Source organism: Microtus oregoni, unplaced genomic scaffold (genome assembly GCF_018167655.1).
Source record: "Microtus oregoni isolate MIOR12 unplaced genomic scaffold, Mior012 000017F_ref0000208, whole genome shotgun sequence".
Classification (NCBI taxonomy): domain Eukaryota; kingdom Metazoa; phylum Chordata; class Mammalia; order Rodentia; family Cricetidae; genus Microtus; species Microtus oregoni.
The window spans coordinates 19,226,433-19,247,500 of NW_024543076.1; positions in this window are offsets into that span (position 1 = coordinate 19,226,433).

Sequence of the window (21,068 nt, forward strand, 5' to 3'; positions counted from 1 at the left end):
TACTTTACCTACTAGTCCTGCAGAAATGTATGCCAATGAGAATTACAGGGAGGAAAGAATTGAAAAAACAATCGTTAATTCCATGAATGTATTCAAGGAGTTTAAAGAAGACACAAAGAAAGCTGGGCATTGGTGGCACACACCTTTAATCCCAGCACTCACGAGGCAGAGTCTGGTCTACAAGATCTAGTTCCAGGACAGGCTTCAAAGAAACCTTGTCTTGAAAAACAAACAAACAGAAAAATACATAAAGAAAAACCTAAATGAAATGAAGGCAATAACAATTAAGAGAAATAAGTGCCTGAGAAATACCCTAAAGAACAAAAGGATGATAGAAATAACAAAGACCATTCAGGAATTGAACACAGAATTCAATATAGGTATAGAAGCATTGAAGACGACTCGAACTAAAATAAACACTTAATTGAAAAACCCAAAACCAAAAGAGAAAATTCAAAGGAAAGCGTTAAAAATAAAAAGAATCAAGCATAAGTTAGACTATTAGAATTTTTTTAAAAAGGTTCTAGACCAAATAAGAAAGGAATATAGAAAGTTTTTTGAACAAAAGAAAGGAACATATAAGAAATATGGTTAACTATCAAAAGACAAAACCTATGGATAAGAGGGGTAGATGAGAAGGAATTCCAGGTCAGTCTCATAGACCAGGTTTCTAGGTGCATTGATGAAAATTTCTCCAAACTAAGAAAAGAGATATCCATACAGATAAAAGAAATGTACAGAACACCAAATAGGCAAACCAGAAAATAAAATCCCCATGGCATATCCAAGTTAAAACATTAAATATACAGAAAAATGAAAGTGTATTGAAATCTACAAGAGAAAACAACAATACCTCTGAAATAAATTTTGATGAAAGAAATTTATAGTGTTTAAAAGTGTATTAAAAGAATTGAATATAGGAGGGCAACTCAAGGAAAGCTGGACTGGGACTGAAAAAGCATGGGATAAAACCGGACTCTCTGAACATGGAGGAAATGAAGCCTGATGAGAAGCCAAGGACAATGGCACTGGGTTTTGATCCTACTTCATGTTCTGGCTTTGTGGGAGCCTAGCCAGTTTGGATGTTCACCTTCCTAGACCTGGATGGAGGGGAGAGGACCTTGGACTTTCCACAGGGCAGGGAACCCTGACTGTTCTTCGGACTGGAGAGGGAGGGGGAGAGGAGTGGAGGTAAGGGGGAGACGATTGGGAGGAGGGGGAGGGAAATGGGAGGCTGGAAGGAGGCAGAATTTTTTCTATAAAAAAATAATAATAAATAAATAAAAATAAAAAAATCTAAAAAAATTGAATGGAGCACAAATCAATAACTTAATGAAGCAATTCAAAAGTTGAAAAACAAGAACAAAACAAATCCAACCTACTCCACATCAATAAATAAAAAAAATTAGGGCAGCATTTAACAGAATAGAAAAAAGAAAACAATACAGATGGCCAACAAATCTAAGAGCCGGTTCTTTGAGATGATAAGAAAGATTAGCTAGTCTTGACAAAATTATCCAAAGGAAATAAAGTAAGAAAGGACCCAAATTAACAAAATCAAAGACAAACAGAAAAACATTAAAATAGACACCAATGAAATTCAAAACATCATAAAAACTACTTCAAAAGCCTGTATTCTATTAATTTAAGAAAACTAAATAAATAGTTGAATATTTAGATTCAGTCAAATTGCCATAATTAAACCAAGAATAAATCAACCTAAACAAACCCAAAATAAATGATCATATTGAAATTGTAATAAAGGTCTTATAACTAAAAAAGAAAAAGACAATGGCAGGAAGATTTGCAGCACAGATTTCCAAGATCTACAACCATCCCTTTAAAATGTTTTTAAAAAGTAGAAACAAAAGGTTCATCCCCAAACTCCCATGAAGCCAATATTACTTTAATATCAAAACCAGATAAGAACATAACAAATTCCCGTCATGAGGAACATAGCTAAAAATACTCAATACATTATTTGCAAATGAAATATAATGAAAAGAATATCCACCATGACCAAGTTGACTTTATCTATGAAATATATGAATGTTTTATCATACACGTGTCAACAAACATAGTAAAGCACATAGATGGACTTAAAGACAAAAATCATTTCATTGTCTCAAAAAAACCAAAAATCCAATATGACTTCATGGTAAAGTCCTAGAGAATACAGGATTGGAGGGAATACACCTCAACACAATAAAAGCTATATAAAAAAAACTTGCAGGTAGCACTATCCTAATTTATGAAGAAAAATTTGAAGCCATCCCACTTTTGCATATTAGCTTTTGTCACTAGCAGCAATAATAGTCAAGAGGAGGATATTTAAGAGCTGTAAATAGAAAGTCAAACTTTAATTATGCAGTCAACCTGACACTATACATTAGTGTTCCCAATATTTATATGAGAAAACTTCAAAACTTCAAAAATGATACACATTCATCAATGCCGTAGAACACAGAGGCAACTTGCATAAAACATTAGCTTTGTATACACTAACAGCAAATACACAGTGAAGTAAAAGATGACACACTCACATTCACAGTAGCCTCAAAGAAAATAACAAGTTAGGAATAAACCTAACCAAGGTAGCAATTAAATTACACAACAATTAAACTTCTGAAGAAAGATGAGAAAAATACTAGAAGATGGAAAGATATTTCATGTTCAGGTATTGGCATTTTATTCAAAATTGTTAAGAGATTCAATACAGTGTCAATTAAAATCACCATCTCATTCTTCACAGAAATAGAAAAAAAAAGAAAACAACCTAAATTATGTATAGAAGCACAAGACTAAATATTCAAAATAATCCTGAGCAAAAAGAACAATGCTGGAGGGATTAGATAGACCTCAATCTATATACAAAGTCATGTTAATAAAAAATTACAGTATTGTATAGGAACCCAAACATTGTCTCCAAAGGAATGAAATTAACAATCCAAACACAAATAGAAGTAGCTTCAGCCATTTAATACTTGACAACAATGCCAAAAATATATATTGGCCAAAGTAAAATATCATCAAGAAATTGTGCTTAGAAAACTGGATGCCCTCATGCCAAGAGAATGAAATTAGGGGCTGGAGAGAAGGCTCAGCTGTTAAAGGCTAGGCTCACAACCAAAAATATAAGAGAATGAAATTAGGTCCTTACCTAACACTTTGCACAAAAAATAACTTCAATTGTGTAAGTTCCTCACTGTGAAAGCTGAAATACTGAATTTTTAGAAGAAAATTTAGGCAATACCTCATATATATGTATAGAAAAGGACTTTCCTTTGTCTAAGAATTAAGAGCAACAATTGACAAGTGAGATTTCAAAAAATTGAAATGCTTTTGTACAGCTAAAAATATCTTGTGTAAAGAGGAAGCCCACAGACTGATAGACAATCATTTGTCAGCTGTATGTCTTACAGAGAATTAATATGCAAAATACAAAATGGCCCAAAAAAGGATCAAAAAGATCTATTCAAAAATGGGCCTGAGATATGAATAGAAAGTTCTCAAAAAGAAATGTCTAAGAAATATCTCTAAAACCATTCATCATCTCTAACAGTTAGGAAAATGCATATCAAAAGAATTTTGATGTTTCATCTTACCCCAGGTAAGAATGAAAAAAATCAAAAAGACAAAGGAAACATATGGTGGGGAAGATTGGAGGAAGGGAAAACCCTCAATTACTGTTATTGAGATTTGAAGTTGGTACAGACAATCTGGAAACCAGTGAAGCAAATTCTCTTAAAACTAAAACTAAACCTGCTATATGAACCAACTTGGTATATGCCCCAAGAACTAAACAAATACTTGCTAAATAATTTTGACTTCTGGTTTATTTATAATAGCTAAGAGATAGAAACAATCTAAGGTCATTCACCTGCTGATGGATAATGCGGTGCAACTACACTGTGAAATAGTATGCTTCTATAAGGAAAAATGAAATTTTCAGGCTTATAGGTGGAAATGGAAAACATGTTGAATAAGACAATGCATACTCAGATAGATAAGCATTGAATGTTCCTTCTCACTGGAGTCTTCTCTCTCCACATATTCAGATGTGAGTTTATATCATACAAGAACTGCAGAAATTAGGCAAAATAAAAGAGACCAGTTTGGAAACCATAATGGGTAAGCATCAACAGAGGGGAAAATAGCAGTGTATAAATTACCTAATGGAGGAACTAAAAAATATGAGAGGTTTGAGTTAGGGAGTAAATAGGGAGATAAAATATACAACAAGGAGGTAGGAGGGTAAAATAATAGTAAGTATGCCCAAACATTCCATAGGAATCATACAATTAACTGTTTATCAATAAAAAATATATCATACATTTAAGTCTATATATTAGCATACATAATGTCTTAGTCTTTTTATTGCTGCCATTCTTATAGGGTAAAATATTTAGTTACACTGGCTCACTTAGGTTTTCAAATGTTCAGTTCACTCTCATCATGAGAGCGAGCATGGTGGCATACAGACAGACATGGTGCTGGAGCTGCAAGAACTACATCTTCCAGGCAACAGGAAGTCTATTAAGATACCGGGTGGTATCCTGAGCATAGCCCATCCCCACAGTGACACACTTCCTTCAACAAGGTCATATCCACTCTAACAAAGCCACAGCTGCTAATAGTGCCACTCCCTATGAGATTATGAGGCCAATTATGTTCAAACTACTAGACATACACAGTTCAAATGAAGTTTGTCCATATGAGCTGACAATATACTATCTAAGAATCAGAGATTATTTAACAAAACCTCCGTGCCATGCAGAAGTCCTCTTTTGAGTTCTTAGTCACAGTTGTCCATGAGACTCCCAAAATATTGGAAACGGTTGCTATTGTGCTTGCTTGTGGCACAATAACCTTCAGAGTGTACTAAAGATATACATACTTTGGCAGTAGCCTACCACACTCTAATTAAATTTAAGACCTTCTCAACAAGGGAGAAATCATGTAGGGTACCAGCAATCCATCCGGATGTCCAAAGCTACTGAAGTCATGGATTTTGGTGAAGAACCTCTAACCATGACTTTACTAAACGAGCATAATGCCTAACTACATTATCAATATTTGTCCATATACCACAGATAAATGTATTCTTTACCCCTCAGCAAGGAAAATTCTCTTTGCAACGGAGGAAGACCATTATAGAAAACTAAACACAATCAAAATGCAGTTATGGAGCCTAGTCCCAATTGATACGACTACAATAGTACTCCTGTACATAAGGTTTACGGATCATCGTGGAAGAAGGAACAATGTAAAAGGCAGAGGGCCAAAGCAATGATTTCTGAGGTTGCAGCCCCTAAAAATGTCAGAAACTACACCTTAAAGGTCTCACCAACCTGATGGCCTTTAGGAAGCTGAACAAGAGAAGAACAGTTGACATGCTAATGTAGATATTTGAAATCTCACTAGAATTTAGCCCTACACAGAAAGCTACAAACAACTAAAGAATGCTGAAAACAGGAGAGATAATCTTCCTCAGAGAAGAAAATACTATTTGGTTATACAATACCACATTGTAAACCCTGGAATCATTAATATGATAGTATTATACGGACTGAGCAGATATTATTGAAGTCTTGGCCGTAGATGAGACATGTATATCATACATTTTTTGATGTTCAAGGATTATTATAAGAGAGGCAGTAGAAAGATTGTAAGAGCAGAGATGGCAGATAACTAAAAAGAAACAGTGCTTTACAGACATAGCAGGACAGTTGAAAGCATGGACTCACAGTCTATGACAGCCTGCACCAAACCTGCTCAGGCCAGGCTAGTTCCCAGTATGGAGAGGGAAGGTGGCTACAATCTCCCTAGCAGGGCAGATACTGGCATTTGGTAGCTGCTGGAAAAGGAAAAGGGAAGGGTCTGTTTCTTCTTTTATTTTTTTTAACTCTTCATTTATTTATGTATTTATTTTTAAAAAGAAAACAAACTATCTTTTTTTTTTCATTTTACATATCAATCCGGGTTACCACTCCCCCTCTCCCATTCCCTCCACCTACCCCTCCTCCCAATACTCCTCAGAGATGCTAAGGCACACTGCTTTGGAGAGGGTCCAAGGCCCTACTTTATCTATGCTTTATCCATCCAAAGAGAACAGGTTTGTAAAAAGCCAGCACAAGCAGTAGAGATAAATCCTGTCACCACTGCCAGTGGCCCTGTAGTTTGCCCCAGCCATGCAAAATTGTCACCCATATTCAGAAGGACTAGTTTGCAACCCATGCTGATTCCTTCCCTGTCTGGCTTGACTTGGTGAGTTCCCATTAGCTCCTGTAAACTGTTTCAGTGGATGTCCCCATCTTGGTCTTTTTTTTTTCCATTTTTTTTAATTGAGAAAAGGAGAAAAAAAAAAAAAACAAGTTTCCACCTCCTCCCAGCCTCCCATTTCCCTCCCCCTCCTCCCACCCTTCTCCCCCTCTCCCCACTTCTCTCCCCCTCCCTCTCCAGTCCAAAGAGCAGTCAGGGTTCCCTGCCCTGTGGTAAGTCCTAGGCCCTCCCCTCTCCGTCCATTTCTAGGAAGGTGAACATCCAAACTGGCTAGGCTCCCATAAAGCCAGCACATTACGTAGGTTCAAAACCCCGTGCCATTGTCCTTGACTTCTCATCAGCCATCATTGTTCGCCATGCTCAGAGAGTCCAGTTTTATCCCATGCTTTTTCAGTCACAGTCCAGCTGGTCTTGGTGAGCTCCCAATAGATCAGCTCCACTGTCTCAGTGGGTGGGTGCACCCCTCGTGGTCCCGACTTCTTTGCTCATGTTCTCCCTCCTTCTGCTCCTCATTGGGACCTTGGGAGCTCAGTCCAGTGCTCCAGTATGGGTCTCTGTCTCTATCTCCATCCATCACCAGATGAAGGTTCTATGACGATATGCAAGATATTCGTCAGTATTGCTATAGGATAGGGTCATTTCCGGTTCCCTATCCTCAGCTGCCCAAGGAACTAACTGGGTACCTTGGCTTGGGCACCTGGGAGCCACTCTAGGTTCAAGTCTCTTGCCAACTCTAAGGTGGCTCCCTTAACTAAGAATTGTGCTTCCGTGCTCCCCTATCCAACCTTCCTTTATCCCAATCCTCCTTTTTCCCCAAGTTCCCCCCATTCTCCCCTTCTCCCTTTTCTCTCCCCATCTCCCCTTACCCCCATCCCACCCCACCCCCAAGATCTCAATTTTCTCCCCGGCCATTTTGTCTACTTCCCATAGCCAAGAAGACAACTATATGTTTTTCCTTTGGTTCACCTTCTTACTTAGCTTCTTTGGGATCACCAATTGTAGACTCCGTGACCCCTGTTTATGGCTAGAAACCAATTATGAGTGAGTACATCACATACTCATCTTTTTGGGTCTGGGTTACCTCACTCAGGAGAGTGTTTTCTATTTTTATCCATTTGCATGCAAAATTCGAGAAGTCATTGTTTTTTACCGCAGCGTAGTACTCTAATGTGTAGATATTCCACACTGAAGGGCATATTCTTCCACTGAAGGGCATCTAGGTTGTTTCCAGGTTCTGGCTATTACAAATAATACTGCTATGAACATAGTTGAACAAATGCTTTTGTCATATGATAGGGCATCTCTTGGGTATATTCCCAAGAGTGGTATTGCTGGGTCCAGGGGTAGGTTGATCCCGAATTTCCTGAGAAACTGAAACACCGATTTCCAAAGTGGTTGCACAAGGTTGCATTCCCACCAGCAATGGATGAGGGTACCCCTTCCTCCACAGCCTCTCCAGCAAAGGCTATCATTGGAGTTTTTGATTTTAGCCATTCTGACAGGTGTAAGATGATATCTCAAAGTTGTTTTGATTTGCATTTCCCTGATCGCTAAGGAGGTTGAGCATGACCTTAAGTGTCTTTTGGCCATTTGAACTTCCTCTGCTGAGAATTCTCTGTTCAGTTCAGTGCCCCACTTTTTAATTGGGTTAATTAGCATTTTAAAGTCTAGTTTCCTGAGTTCTCTATATATTTTGGAGATCAGACCTTTGTCTGTTGCGGGGTTGGTGAAGATCTTCTCCCAGTCAGTAGGTTGCCTTTTTGTCTTGGTGACAGTGTCCTTTGCTTTACAAAAGCTTCTCAGTTTTAGTAGGTCCCATTTATTCAATGTTGCCCTTAATGTCTGTGCTGTTGGGGTTACACATAGGAAGCGATCTCCTGTGCCCATCTGTTGTAGGGTACTTCCCACTTTTTCTTCTATCAGGTTCAATGTGTTCTGACTGATAGTAAGGTCTTTAATCCATTTGGATTTGAGTTTTTTGCATGGTGATAGATATGGGTCTATTTTCATTCTTCTACAGGTTGACATCCAGTTATGCCAGAGGTCAAGACCAAGATGGGTTGGCATAACTGGATGTCAACCCATCTTGGTCTTGACCTCTTTTTTCATATTCTCCCTTCTCCCACTTTTCAAACGGACCTTGGGAGCTCAGTCCAGTGCTCTGATGTGGGTCTCTGCCTCTGTTTCCATTAGTTGCTGGATGAGGTTCTATGGTGATATTTAAGATATTCATCAGTCTGACTACAGGGTAAGGCCAGCTCAAGCACCCTCTCTTCTAATGCTTAGGGTCTTAAATGGAGTCATCCTTGTAGATTCCTGGTAATTTTTCTAGTGCCACGTTTCTTTCTAGCCCCATAATGGTGATCTCAACCACAATATCTCTTTCCTCGTTCTCATTCCTATCCTTTCTCCTTCTCCACCATCCTGTTCCTCAAGTTCTCCTCATCCCTCCCCTTCTCCTCTCCTTTTCTCCTTCTGTTCTCCCTTCTCTCTCCACCCCCATGCTCCCAATTCTGTCAGGCAATCTTGTCTGGACCGCGAGGGGTGCACCCACACACTGAGACAATGGGGATGTTCTATCGGGACCCCACTGAGGCCAGCTGGCCTGGGTCTGAAAAAGCATGGGATAAAACCGGACTTGCTGAACATAGCGGACAATGAGGACTACTGAGAACTCAAGAACAATGGCAATGGGTTTTTGATCCTACTGCATGTACTGGCTTTGGGGGAGCCTAGGTCGTTTGGATGCTCACCTTACTAGACCTGGATGGAGTCTTCCCACAGGTCAGGGAACCCTGATTGCTCTTCGAGCTGATGAGGGAGGGGGACTTGATCGGGGGAGGGGGAGGGAAATGGAAGGTGGTGGCAGGAAGGAGGCAGAAATCTTTAATAAATAAATAAATTAAATAAAAAAATATATCAAAAAAAAACAAAAAACAAAATGTTGAAAAGGCAGAGAAGGGTCCTGAATATGGGCAGAGTTTGGGAAGGGGTAATAATAAAAATGTAATGTATGAAATGTATAAAGAATTAACAAAAATACTACTAAAAATTCTTATTCAAGAGAAATGAAGGAAGATACTACATACTTCACAGCAAAGTAAATGGAAACAGAAATCATCTTATTATAAATGAAATAATCCAGATACAAAAGTTAAAAAGAGGGCATATGTTTAGTCATATGCAGAATTTAATCTTAAGTTTAAGAGCCCACCAGGCTCCAGTGGATGGTGCCAAAGCAATGACCACACACAACCTTGGCTCAAGTGAAGAGGCTACAATATTAAATAACGCCACATGAATGCTGCAGAGGAATTTGTAGCAAAGAAGAGGGTGAGATAATTCTAAGAGTTAGAAAAAAGAGAAGGGTGAGAGTAATTAGAATACATTGTGAACATGAATGCATTGTCAACAAACAAGATTAGCTACCTTTTAAAACTAAACAAATATTTTCATAAAGCTTAATAAAAAGAAACTGACTTAAAAGCAGAAGAATTGCTTGTGATGAATAGTGACAAGGGTAGGGTGTCACAGGAGAGTGTAATGGAACAGTAAGTAAAATTAAAATACATTTGTACACAAAAAATATCATACTAATGATATTATTTTATTCAATAAATATATATTAAAAGCTAATCTTCAAATTAAATTGGTTTTGTATTGTATTTGTTAACATAATAAATGAAAACATTGCTTAAATATTTAATAGCATTTGATAAATGTTTATATTTGTCCCATTAAAAGTTTATGACCTAATTAAAATGATTGTTTTGCTAAATATAATGAATATAAAAACTTAATATGATATATTTTATTTTCCCTACTAAATATTAAGTACTATGTGTTTATTTTTAATTTAGCACACATTTGAATTTATATTAGTTATATTGTTATTGCTCAATAGTCACCTGTAGCTATTAGTAGTCAAATCAGACATTGTGCTTAAGAACAAAAGCACTTTTCTGAGGACAGGTCATATGGAAATCCCTACTAAAATTGTGCTTGAGAAAGACATTTAATTGAAAGTTTCATGTCACTCTTGAAACTCTCATAAATTCTATTGAGGGAAAATGTCTAAACAAACTATTAAAACTTGAAAGCCCAATAAACAACTAAAGAAGGAAGTCAGAGAATTGGTTCTATTGGGAAAACATTTAATTAGGGTTTCTAATGCTGTGCTGAGACCCCATGTCCGTGGTAATTCTTCTAAAGGAAATCATTTAATTATGGTGGCTCAATTACAGTTCAGAGGTTATTCCATTATTGTCATAGTGGGAAACAAGGCAGTGTGTAGTCAGACATGGTACTAAAGAAGGAACTGAGAGTTCTTATATCTTGACTCACAGACAACAGGAATTGGTCTGAGATACTGGGCATGGCTTGAGCCTATATGAGACCTTGAAACCCTCCTCCACAGTGACATACTTCCTCTAAAAGGCCATACCTCATAAATGTCAGTCCCTTTGGGAGCCATTTTCTTTCAAGCCATCATACTGTGTAAACATAGGAATTGAGTTTGATCCTTAGCACCCATGTAAAATGCCAAGTGGGGCATGTGCCAGTAATCACAGTGTTGGGAAAGGAGAGACAGGAAGATTCCTGAAGTCCATTACCAGCCAGTGTAGCTAACTAGCAAACTCCAGGTTCAGTGAAAGACCCAGTCTCAAAAACTAAGTTGGAGAGTGAGGAAGATACATGAAGTCAACCACTGGCCTCACCCAGAGTCAGGAAAGACATATTGATATATTTAAACAGAATCTCATGCATAAGAGTAGAGTAGAAAATAAAAACAAGGTTTGAGTCACTTTCAGAAATGCTTAAAAATGAGTGAAAATAAGTTATCCAAACCTGTTGCTGCACATCAGCTTGGATTGTAGTTTGTGTTCTATAATTAAGCTTCTCATGTCACCTCTGATTATCACTTCTGGAGGCCTCAGTATTTCACCAAAATTTAGAAGCTTTTGTCATCTCAAAATCTAAAATTCAACCTGCAGAGCTAGGAAGAATAAATGCATAGACTATGTTTTATATCCTTTATTAAGAGCATAAACTACAGCAATGTAGGCCTTTCTACATGCTTTGAAAAGTTGACCTTTACAAAACACTTAGAGCAGGAGAAATAGTCTTCCCCAGGGAAGAGCACACCCATTAGTTATCCAATACCAAATGGTCAGTGTTAACTTTTTTTGGCCTGATAAAGCTCTCTGCCTACACAATAATCCAAACCAGATCAAATCAAACTAAACAAGAAGAAGCCCAGGTTTAATGGATGCCAGCACTCCAGGGTGCCGCCTTCCACACTGGAAAATCACAGAGAGGGGGACAAAGAACCAGAAAGACCACACGTTCATTCTCTGGGGGGGGGGGGCAGTTTAAATAGCCTGTGGGAGTGGTCTTGACCCTCCCTGGAGAGGGGACTCTGTTTGGTGTGCTTTCTTGGAGTTGGAGTTTGGATTGAGGCAACTACCAGGGGAGAAGGCTTGAAATCGAGCTTTCCACCCAACACTCCTGAAAACATATATGTAGGTAATATTACACAGACTAAGCATTTTGTATTTTGATATGTAGGAATATATATTACAAACATACATGCATACACATATACACACTTCATTCATATATTTGTATATTTGTAACAAAAATATTTAAGAGGCAATGAACTTAAAAATTAGTAAAAGGTTTGGTATGTGGGGGAATTTAGAAGGAATAAAGTTCCCCAAATCCACATTCATCCACATTTCAGAAGCAACTGCAAATATTGCCCTCCCATTACCCTTTATTACTTCAGTTATTCAAGACACATTTGTTGATTATTAATTAGGGATTTATCAAGTAAAGAAATGTCTAAAACACCTACCTTAAAGGAGTTTGAATATCATTGTGGGGAGGTGGGAAATAAGGTAAAATGGTATTTCAAATTTTAAGAAAAATAAGTACCTAGATGTGGTAATGATTGATGGTATATGCATTTGATACCATTTGGAAGGTTGGGGTTAAAGGACTACAAGTATGAGGTCATCCTGGACTGCATGGCATGATACAATAGAAAGAGAGGATAAGGGGGAACACTTAACAATAAGAATAGGAAGTAAGATATTCATCAGTATTGCTCTAGGATAGGGTCATTTCAGGTTCCCAATCTTCAGCTGCCCAATGAACTAACTGGGAACCTCATGTTGGGCACTTGGGAGCCCCTCTAGGGTCAAGTCTCTTGTCCACCCTGAAGTGGCTCCCTTACCTAAGAACTGTGGTTCTGTGCTCTCCTATCCACCTTTCCTTTATCCCAATTCTCCTGTTTCCCCAAGTCCCCCCTCCTTCCCATCTACCTTTTCTCTTCCCATCTCCCCTTACCCCCATCCCACCCCACCGCCAAGATCCCAATTTTCTCCCCGGCAATTTGGTCTACTTCCCTTAGCCAAGAGGATAACTATATGTTTTTCCTTGGGTTCACCTTCTTACTTAGCTTCTTTAGGTTCACCTATTGTAGACTCCGTGGCCCTTATTTATGGCTAGAAACCAATTATGAGCAAGTACATCCCATGTTCATCTTTTTGGGTCTGGGACACCTCACTCAGGATAGTGTTTTCTATTTCCATCTATTTGCATGCAAAATTCGAGAAGTCATTGTTTTTTACCGCAGCGTAGTACTCTAGCGTGTATATATTCCATACTTTCTTCATCCATTCTTCCATTGAAGGGCATCTAGGTTGTTTCCAGGTTCGGGCTATTACAAATAGTACTGCTATGAACATAGTTGAACAAATGCTTTTGTCATATGATAGAGAGCAATACTGACGAATATCTTGCATATCGTCATAGAACCTTCATCTGGTGATGGATAGAGATAGAGACAGAGACCCACACAGGAGCACTGGACTGAACTCCCAAGGTCCCAATGAGGAGCAGATGGAGGGAGAACATGAGCAAAGAAGTCGGGACAACGAGGCGTGCACCCACCCACTGAGACAGTGGAGCTGATCTACTGGGAGCTCACCAAGGCCAGCTGGACTGTGACCGAAAAAGCATGGGATAAAACCGGACTCTCTGAACATGGCGAACAATGAGGGCTGATGAGATGCCAAGGACAATGGCACGGGGTTTTGATCCTACTTACTGTGCTGTCTTTGTGGGAGCCTAGCCAGTTTGGATGTTCACCTTCCTAGATATGGACGGAGGGGGGAGGACCTAGGACTTACCACAGGGCAGGGAACCTGGACTGCTCTGTGGACTGGAGAGGGAGGGGGAGAGGAGTGGGGGGAGGGGGAGAAGGGTGGGAGGAGGGGGAGAGGAGTGGGGGGAGGGGGAGGGATATGGGAGGCTAGGAGGAGGTGGAAACTTGATTTTTGTTTATGTTTTTTTTTCTTCTTTTCTCAATAAAAAAAAAAAGAATAGGAAGTAAGAAACTTCTAACAGTTAAGTGATACCTGCATTCTCTTTTCTCCCTGAAAGCTCTGTGCTTCATGCAACACTAATCCTGCTGTAAAACTAAAGGAAACATTCACTTGTCTTGTTCAATTACAGAAATCCCCAATAGCTACAGAACCCGTGGAAAAGCCAGGATGTTGACAACATGCTACTGTAATGATGATGCATTCAAATTTGGACAAGCTCTACCTTGGACAAATCAAAGGGATAGATTTCCAATCTAATATCTGAAGATCCAATCTAATATCATATCAGAATTTTTTTTCCTTTTATTGTTAGATTTCATCATGTTATTACATGCCTGTCAATAGTCATTTTGTTTGTTCAGTAAAAAAAAAAATCAGTTAAATTAATTATAGAGGTAAAAATTCCAAGGAGTGCAAAATAAGATGGAATATGTAGATTTAGCCAGGGTATTTTAAGTTTTAACATTTATGTAAAGATGTTCAGTATACTACCATTAAAATTAAAGAAACTGATTTTAAAACATGGTGCATAAATGAGAAATAACATCAAGATGTTGGGATTAAATAGTCAAAAGATGTGACACATTTCTCCAGAAGAAAACAGATGCAATATGTCACTGATAAAATAACTGAGCAAATAGGTCATCGAAATAAGATGGAAGGCTTAGAGTTTTGAATGTAAAAATATTTCCTAATTTCTCATTTTGTATTTGTGTGTACAAATGAAGGCGTAAGTCATAAACAATGCCACACCAGTTTGGAATTATGATTAATAGGGTGGTATTTATTTAAAGGGGAAAAAACTTACAGATCACCGTCAGCCCTCTGTGCAACCAGGAAGGGAGTCTAGTTGCCGCTGAGCAGGAAGTGAAGAGAGAGAGGAGAGGGAAGTGGCCGCTTTTTTAAAGGGAGAGAGACCACACCCCAATGGGCTGGTATCTCAGCAGTGATAGGCTGGAGGAGTGGGAGGACCTCCCATAACATACAAATATCTAAGGCTGATATAAATGGAGAGGCATATAATATTGATTAAAAATGGAAAAGTTCAAGGACATGACTGTGTGGTATAAATGATATTTAAATATTTGTGGTCCACCATAAGGAGTAAAAAGTAAACTCACTGTGTTTGAGCACTTGGTTTGTGACAAAAGTGTCACCACAGACTTACTGGCAATGTGGTTATTAGAATTTGGGCACATCCAGTAGCAAAGACCATCTCATCTGCAAAACACACCACACACAAGCTCATTCTAGGTGATAATATCAAGTAAAAATCATAAAACTACTGTTCTCATCTCTGTCCTTCCTCCACCTTGACAATCCCATTCCCTCAAGTTCTCCTCCCACCTTCCCTTCTCCTCTGCTCTTCCTGTTCTGCCCTCCCTCTTCTCCTGCTCACGTGCTCCCAGTTTTGTCAGGTGATCTTTTCTATTTCCCCTCTTTCAAGGTCGATTGATGTGTGTTTTTCTTAGGGTTCACCTTGTTACTTAGCTTCTCTAGGATCAGCAACCATAGGCTCAATATCCTTAACTTTACAGCTAGTATCCATTATGAGTGAGTACATACCATGTTCATCTTTCTGGATCTGGGTTACCTCACTCAGAATGGTTTTTTTCTAGTTCCAACCATTTGCATGCAAATGTCAAGATGTCATTGGGTTTTTTGTTTGTTTGTTTGCTTTGTTCGGTTTTTTTCTGCTGAATAGTACTTTAATGTGTAAATGTGCCACAATATCTTTATCCATTCTTTGGTTGAGGGACATCTAGGAAGTTTCCAGATTCTGGCAATTACAAATAATGCTGCTATCAACATATTTGAACAAATGTCCTTTTAGTATGATTAAACATCCTTTGGGTATATATGCCCAAGAGTAGTATTTTGATTGAGGGAGACATTATGGGACTAGCGAGAAATGTGGTACAAGAGAAATTCCCAGAAATCCACAAGGATGACCACAGCTAAGACGGCTAAGACCCTTAGCAATAGAGAAGAGGTTGCCCTGTAGTCTGATTTTTATCTTAAATATCACCATAGACCCTTCATCCAGCAACTAATGGTAGCAGAGGCAGAGACCCACATCAGAACACTGGATTGAGCTCCCAAAGTCCAACTGAAGAGTGGGAGAAGTGAGAATATGAGCAAAGAGTTCAAGACCACAATGGGGACACCACTGAAGCAGTTTACCTGGGCTAATGGGAGCTCACCAACTCCAGACAGACAGGGAAGAAAAACAGCATAAGTCCAAACTAGTCCCTCTGAATGTGGGTGACAGTTGCATGGCTGGGGCAGACTTCAGGGCCACTGGCAGAGGTACCAAAATTTAACCCTACTGCTATACTGGCTTTTTGAGAACCTACTCTCTTTGGATGGCTACCTTGCTCAGCCTAGATATAGTAGGGAGGGGCTTGAACATTCCCCAAAGCAGTGTGCCTTACCCTCTCTAAGGAGTGTATGATGGGTGGGATGAGGGTATATGTGAAGGGCATGGGAGGAGGGGAGGGTTTGGGAACTAGAATTGATATGTAAAATGAAAAAATAGGCTCTTTTAAAATATAAAAGAAATTTTTTTTAAATCATAAAACTATTACATGAAAACATAAAAATTATTTCAACTATTCTTCATAAACTATGACTTTACTACCATTATATACTTTAATAAATGAGAAGAAAGGGATGCATAGACTGATGTATGAATCAAGAAAAAGTGAAAGAGAGTGATAACAAAGTGTTTGCACACTGCATAATCAGTACAGAAATTATACATGAGATTTAAAAAACAAGCACCTATTTCAATGGGAGAAAGACAGCAATGAGTAAGTTAAACAAGTCCAAAGTTGGTAAGACTTTATTTCATACCTATGCAAATTTTCTTACAAAATGGAACTTTAAGAGATGTTAAAATGTTACTGAAAATTAAATATCTTTCAGAAACAATGTTTATGTTCTATTTGTATTTATAAAATTATTTCTTCAAGAATTTTATGTATTTTATATTTTACTTTTTTGAAACACCTATTAATCTTCAGGGTTTCACGGGATTGGCTCTACTTTTTCAGATTTTCTTTTTGTATATAACCCATTTTAACTTATTTTAATGAACACATAGAAACATAAAAGTTCTACAAAGTAAAATGTGTGTTGTGTGATGTGTCAACATACGTATATAATACACAAAGTTTAAATCAAGTTTAGTGTATTGCCCCCCCCAGCATTAGTCTTTTCTTCATAGTGAAAACACTCAACATTTTGAAAAGCATAGTATAACGTTGCTTTCTCTAGTCACCATATTGTACAGCAGCATTTCATAATTTTCCTTATGGAATTGAAAGTTGGCACCAGAGGATCAGACATTTATTACTGTGCTCCAAACTCTGGCCACAATAATTCTGTTCTCAATTTCTACAAATTTATTCCAGAATTGACATAAAAGATTGTACAGCACTTGCTTTTTTATGCTTGTTTTAAATTGGGTTTCCCCTAAATTCCGATATTAATCTATGTTCTCACTTTACAGAACTCTCCATTTTTAACACAATTATATTCCCTGTGTACATATGCTATGTCTTCCTTTTACATTAATTTGTTGAACACTTACTTTTCTTCCTTGACAAGTGAGGGCTGAGCCACAGTGAATATTACGGTGGTTTCTGTCTCTGCTGTTAGTTCATGCTTACTTGTTTCTGCTCTTTGTTCTTCAAAGATTTTCATTGTGCTCTTGGATATCACATTTATATCAATAGCATCATGAAAAAAAGTTGTGTGATCTTATTATTAATTATTTGATTTCATTTACTTCCTCTTTTTCTCACCAAATTTTCTTTTTTCTTATCAAGTCCAATTTCCTGCTTTCCATCAGGTTGACTTGATCTCTCTCATTCAGACTTACGGTTTGAAACTCAGGCAGGAAGTGAACTTTTAAGACTAACTCCAAGTTCCTTCCAATTATCATTAATAGAAGAGGGAGACATCTTGCTCAGACTGAGAACATCCTCTCTTGTACACACACATTTTTAATTTAATGGCAACTCTATGTAAATTACATTGTAAACGTGTGTGGCCCTTCGCAAGGTTTCATATGCGCTACCCCTGACATTCTACCTACTTAGACAGGGGAAAGGGTTCTGGAGAGCTCTGACCAGTCTCCTTCCCCTGTGTCATATGTTCAGTGATCATTTCCTGTGAACTTATACATTAAAATGATGATTTATTATACAGAAGATCATCAGTTTTTGTAACAAAACTTATTGTGCTCTACAAAACTAAAATCATTCATATGTCTTTCCTGTGTTCTCTTTCAGGCTACAGTTAGAGTGTAGTAATTGTAATAAAGACCTTATCATTCCAAAATATTGACATGTTTGTTGAACTCTGTTGTAAGGAGGCTGCTTCTTTGTTCCCTGCTGCTTGGCCCAGAAGTAATCACACAGTAACTGTATTAATTAAATCACTGCTTGGCCCACTAGTTCCAGCTTCCCATGAGCTAACTCTTATATATTAATCTAACCCATCTCCATTAATCTGTGTAAGGCCACATGGCTATGGCTCACCGGCCAAAGTTCCAGCTGTTTGTTTCTGGCAGGGCTATATGGCATCTCCCTAACTCTGCCTCCTTTCTCCCAGGGTTCAGTTTAGTTTTCTAAGTTCTGGCCCTGCTATAGGTCCAAAGCAGTTTCTTTATTCATCAACGAATAAAAGCAACTCATAGACAGAAGGACCTCTCACACCAGAACTCCATTTTGGAATGGTTGTATGATGCTTTGATGGTTGCAAAATTAAGGATTTTTCATTTTTAGACATCTTAAATGAGAATTTGTAACAATAAAAGAAATTCATTTTATTATGCACTTGCCATTAGAATTTCTAGACTTCTAGATATTTTAACTCCCTAACTGCTAGAGATATGCTTAAGTATATAAGATTGCTGGAACAACAACATCCCACAGATGAGCCTGAGGCTACCAGGCGGTGGTTCACTCCACCTGTCATGATTTCAAAATATAGTCATGGAAGAAAAGTCAGTTTCTTTGGAGAAGTAGTCTAGGGTTTTCTTGGAAGAAATTTCTAATTTCCTTTCCTCTACACTTGTGTGCGGTATGGTGAGTAAATCATTTTGGAAAACAGCGATGTGGTCCCAGATGCATTTGACAACATCTCCTGCTGATTCCAACCTACAAAAGCAATTTCTGAGTTCAGGATGCCTTAGAGCCTCCCTTTTCTGCCTTCCTAACCTATTTTCAACACTTCACACATTCCTAGCAGCTTCTTTGAGAAAGTATAGTTGATAAGATATCCTAGAATCCCCCCTGCCTTGTATCCTGTCTCAACTGCTGCAATTTAGTGTTCTATCACACCCTCAAAGGGGAAGCGTGCTCTTTAACTTGCCATGCGATACTAGAGACACTAAGTGTTTCTATTTTTTGCATTTATTTTCAATTAATAAAAGTTCTACATATTTAATGTACTGCCTTGGTACTCACTAATGTGTTGCTTTGGCACAGACAGTAAAACAAAGACGAAATGATGATGGCAAGGTAAACAACAGAACAATTTCTTCACACAATTACCTGTGATGGCTTTAGTTCCAAATTTTACGTAAAATTTTTAAAGAATTTACATTTGTCATCTTGCTCATCTTACTTATCTAAGATCTTTGAAAACATTTGCTCTGTTTTAATTGTAAAATTGGTGAAGGGATTTAAATTATGTTTAATCTATAGTGTTCTTAAATATTTATGTAAATATTAGGAATAATCTGTTTACTAAGGGATTTATAATGATGCCATATGGAAGCTGGAGCAAGAGAAATATTCAGCGGGGTTGGTTATATGTTGGTCAAAATATATACAGGGCTGGAGAGATGGCTCAGCGGTTAAGAGCACTGACTGCTCTTCCAGAGGACCAGGGTTCGATTCCCAGCACCCACATGGCAGCTCACAACTGTCTGAAAATGCAGTTCCATGAGATCTGACACCTTCACACCAATGAACATAATAAAGTTAAATAAAAAAATAGTTTAAAAAAAAAACATCTACTACAATGGTCACTTGCATGATCATGCTTTCCGCTGGCATTGAAATAGGTTGTGTCATTACAAGTGACTACTTTGTGTCTCTTAAATGTTGTATACAGGGTATGTCTGAGTCACCTACATGACATCTAGACCTGCTTGACATCACCAAAGCTCTTATTATATGACAGTCTCCTTTAGGAAGAATGATAAATGGTCATCTATGTAGTAAAGACAGTATATGAATGTCTGAAGCTATCATTTATAAAGCTAGCTAATATAAGATATTTATAAATTTGCTCTTAAAGATTGCTTCCATTCTTGGCAGTCATGTGTTAAATGCAGCATGACCTTGTAGAGATTCATGATTCATCAGAACATTAACACTTGTTGTTTTAAATTTTAAAATATTATAATATGAAAAGAGTAGAGACAGGATCAAGAGCCTAAGCTTTAATATGGAACAGAAGAGGAAGAAATATATTAAGCAACCAGGAAACATAATTGTTACAGATTCAGTGCTGTAATCCAGAAATAAGCATGGGATCAATGATTGGCTCTCGACACAGACACCTGAAAGCTGTAAAGAATAAGACTGGAGCATAATAAAGTGAAGCTGCTACCTTGACCTGAATTAATTTCCTTACCCAAATTATTTACAAAGGTTTGAAGCATTATACAAAACTAAAATGTATCTTAGTAAGTGCACAATGCTCAAACAAGTGGAGCACTTTTAAGTATTTCTCTATTTTAACCACTTAGAGTTTAAATGTAATTTTCTGAACATTAAGTAAGAATGCTGATGCATTAATAAAATCAATAGCAATTATCATAATTATTGAATAAAAGGAATAGCCAAGATGATAGACATATTTACTTGTGATAAATGTTGGAGAGAAAGGAAGGAGTACATTTACTAATGGAACCACACAATCATAAACCATTTCATGCATAAATATCAAAAATAAAATTATCATTTTCCAGGAATGAAAACACTTCAAAATTATAGTGTACTCAGCACTAAATTGATTTTATAAATGGATTCCAGAAAATCATTCACCAGATGGTTATATTTAAGGTGCCACTCAAGCCTCCTGCGTTTTTAAAGGTAGAGCCAGTTATACCCAAAGCTCCATAAACAGAGAAGTGAAATAGATATATTTTTACAAAGAACAGGATATGTAATAAAATAATAAATCCAAAATTCAAAAAGTACAAAAGCAGCTTCCAAGTCATTGATATTAATACATAAAAAAGGGAAATTAATGTTTTAATTATTCATCAGGCTTAATTTCTTAGAAGTAACTCCCAGTCATCACAATCTAAAAATTCTCCATGTGCTTCATGATTGCAATTGATTTTCATCAGAAATGTTTGCTCTGCCCTCT